This window comes from Microtus ochrogaster, linkage group LG3, assembly GCF_000317375.1.
Source record: "Microtus ochrogaster isolate Prairie Vole_2 linkage group LG3, MicOch1.0, whole genome shotgun sequence".
Lineage (NCBI taxonomy): Eukaryota > Metazoa > Chordata > Mammalia > Rodentia > Cricetidae > Microtus > Microtus ochrogaster.
This window is the reverse complement of record NC_022029.1, coordinates 45,890,553-45,894,520: the sequence shown is the minus strand read 5'-3', so window position 1 is coordinate 45,894,520 and position 3,968 is coordinate 45,890,553.

Here is a 3,968-nt window from a genome sequence, read left to right as displayed (position 1 = left end):
GGGCAAGCGGAGGAGTGAAAGGATGAAAAGGTGATTCCTCCTTCCGTCTATCGGGATCGCTGGCAGAATGCTGCAAAGGTCCCGTAAAATATCAGGATATAGAGGGCTGGGAAGCAGATTTTTGCTAGGCTTATTCCCCATGAGTGAGGCAGAACAAGACCCAATGACTTTTATCAAGTGAGATTCAAGCGAGAAAGGCACAAACTACCCCCGAGAGTCGTCAAGCAAGGGGCAGGGACTGAAGGACAAAGTCAGAAGACCCAGGGGTCAGAGAAAACGAGAAAGCTACAAGGTACCCAGTGAGTCATCAGGCAAAGGGTGGAGGCTCTGAGCCTGAGAGAGCAGTGGCGGTTTCCTGGTACCAGGGCTTACCGAGATCAAAAGGTGAGAAAACCACACCCAAGAGACAAGTCCTCACTTGTGGGAACTGTCCAGAGGTGGGAAAGGGAGAGGGGCTCACCAATTGTGCCAGTATTGGATGAAGGGACCCAGTGATCTGAAAAAGCAAGGCTATCATATGTGTACCTGGTTCCAGAGTCTTGGACTGCCTCAAACGCCTGTGGGCAAGAGGAAGTGCCAACAGAGCCTTTCCTGGTCAGGGAACCAATATTGCAATTTACTAAAACAAACAAACAAACAAACAAACAGCGAGAAAAGAATCACATCATGCAACAGGGCTCATATAGGAGGTTTATTGGAAGAGGAGAGAGAAGGGATAGACATCTGGGCCTGGGCTATGACCAAGTGCCAGGTATTGCCCCGGGCCCTGGAGCAGCCAAGGGGGTCTGAGCTGATGTTTGTGGCTCCTGTCCTCACTGGGTGTCCATGCAAGGGCCTGCGGTGGGGTCACATTGGTGTCCAAGGGCCTCCCTGTCACAAGGGGCATGGTAATCTAGGTGGCCCGTACAGCCATGGTGGGGGGTGGAATGTTATGGTGACAACCTGGCCTGGGCTGCTCCCGAGGACCATGTCTGGTCTGTGGTCCTGCTGCAGCCAGGGCTGTGTTGATGTTCCTGGTCCATGTTGCCACCAGGGCCCACCTGGATGCCTGGGGTGTGGACCCAAACCTTTGACCATGAGGGCTTCTGAGGGCCATGCTGCCACTGGGACACACTGACCTAGGTGACCTGTACTGTCACCCGGGCCATGGTGCTATCCAGGCCAGGACTGCCGCAGAGGGCCGTGAGTACATCAGTGGTAGCCAGGGTCTGAGTCGATGTCGGGGACCCCCGTCATCACTGAGGGCCATGTGGAGGACCAGAGTCTGGTCTGCCACCTCAGACCATGTCAGTGTCCCAGACCTTGCTGCTCCCAGGGCCATACTGATCGGGTGACCAGTGCTGCCATATGGGGCCGTGGAGACCTCTGGATACATGCCACTGCCTAGGGCCATGTCTGGACCCCATAGAGCCTGGGATCTAGGGTGGTGTCCATGGCTCCAGTTGCCCCGGGTCTGGCCAGCCACTGGGACATGTTGGTGCCCAGGGGCCATGCTGCTGCCAGGCCATGCTGATCTGAGGGTCTGTGCTACCCCTGGGGGTCATGGTGACATCTGACCTGAGCTTCTGCTGAGGCTACGTCTGGGTCTATGGTTCTACTGCAGCTGGGGGTCTGTGGTGATTGATGTCCATTGTAGTAATAGGAGCGGCGGGGCTGTGTCCCCAGCACCCCGGCCGCCTCACTAGCTTATGCCCCAAAATAACAACACATAAATTGTATTCATTTAAACACTGCTTGGCCCATTAGCTCTAGCCCTTACAGGCTAATTCTCATATCCCGATCAACCCATTTCTAATAATAATCTGTGTAGCATCAGTCTTATCTGGAAAGATTCTAGCCTACGTCCATCCTGGGTCTGAGCTTCATGAGTCTGCCTCAGAGAACAGAGCTATGCGTCTGCCCGGGAGAGGGGAGCATGGTGTTTCTGAGCTCATTTCCTCTTCCTCCCAGCATTCTGTTCTGTTTACTCCTCCCACCTATGTTTTAACCTATGGGGCCAAGCAGTTTCTTTATTACTTAACCAATGACCTTCCTCCATCAGTCCATGGCATGTATTAGCAATGGGATCATTGGAACCATGCTGTGTTGAGACAGCCCCACCTTTCACCAGTCCTGGGATGGCTATTGGTTAGACATTGCAGCAGGAGAGTTGGCCCTACCACTCAGGGGAGAGCTCACCCCTGCTCTCGGGAAAGATGGTCCCACATCTCACCATAGGCGTGCACCTCACCTGGGAAGCACACTAAAGCTGAGCCTGTGGTCGAGGACACAGTGACCCAGCCCTGAGGGCAAGATAGTAACAGAGATGACCTTACCTCACCCTTGCTCTGCCACGTGGTGGGATGGATAAGGAAAAGATACCCTCCCTCCTCCACCCCTTATTACCATGGCAGGCAAGAGAGCTGACCCCAGGGTCATGCAAGTGAGAGACCAAGTGCTCCCCTACACCAGCTGCAGCACACAGGGGAGCAGGCCCTACACTGTGCCTGGGCAGCACCCTAGAGCTCTAACCCTGTTGTCCAGGAAGGGACAGAGGTTAGCCAGCCCTGAGGGCATGAGAGCAGGAGAGCAGACCCTGTTCCTCCCTCGTGTGCCCCCTACAACCATCAGAATAGAGGCCCTTGTCTGGGCAAAACAGTAGAGCTGGCCTGTGGCACCCGCACCACCTTTTACACTACATCTCTTCTCTGGGTAAATTGCTGAGCCCGAAGCATCACAGATCCATAAAAGGAGAGATGTGGCCCTGGACCTGTCCATAACTCTGTGGAGGCTCAGGGCATAACAAGAAACCAAGTAAGCCTGAGATATTAGGTAAGAATGAAGGTACCCAGGCCCAGAGAATGCATGGTCGCCTGGGCCCATCATTTATCCTTAAGAGGCCTGAGGAGAATGAAGAAGAAATGTGGGCCTAGGACATTCCTTTACCATGAAGAGAAGAGGGTTCAAATAAAGAGATGTGGGCCTGGGTCAAACTCTTTCCCTAAGAAGATCTGGGCCCAGTGAAGAAGGCAAAAGGGCCGGGGCCTAACATTTACCCTGGAGAGGCCTGGGCCCAAATAAAGGAGAGATGTGGGCCTAGGCCTAACCCTAACAATGAAGAGGCCTGGGCCCAATGAAGAAGAAATGAGGTCCTTGACCTAACACCCTGAAGAGGCTATGGCCCAGTGTAGTAGAGATATGGCTCTCAGCCTAATATTTACCCTGAATAGGCCAGAGGTTAATGAAGAAGAGATGTTGGTCTGGGCCTAATGTTTACTCAGAAGAGGCCAGGGCTCAATGAAGAAGAGATGTGGGCCTGGGCCTCACACTTACACTGAAGAAGCCTGGGCCCAGTGAAGAAGAGATGTGGGCCTAGGCCTAATTTTTACACTGAACATGCCTGGGCTCAATAAAGAAGAGATATGGTCGTGAGCCTAACACCATGAAGAGGCCTGAGCCCAATGAAGAATAAACGTGGGCCTGGGCCTTCCTGAGGAGTCCTAGGTCCTATGAAGAGGCAATGTGTTCCAGTGCCTAACACTTATCTTGGAGAGTCTGGGCCCAGTGAAGAAGAGTTGGTGTCTGGGCCTTACAGTTACCATGAAGAGGCCTGAACCCAATAAAGAAGAGATGTGGGCTTGGGTCTCATGTTTACTCTGAAGAGACCTGGGCCTCGTGAAGAAGAAATGTGGATCTTGGCCTAATTTTTACCCTGAATAGGCCTGGTTTCAATGAAGAAGAGATGTGGGCCTGGACCTAACACTTACCCTGAAGAGGCATCAGCCCAATAAAGAAGAGATGTGGGCCTGGGCTTTATACTTACCATGAAGAGGCCTGGGACAATGAAGAAAAGATGTGGTCCTGGGCCTAACTCTTACCTTGAAGAGGCCTGGACCATTGAAGAAGAGATGTGGGCCTGGGCTTAATACTTACCCTGAAGAGGCCTGGGCCCAATGTAGAAGAGATATGGGCCTGGGTTGAATGTTTAT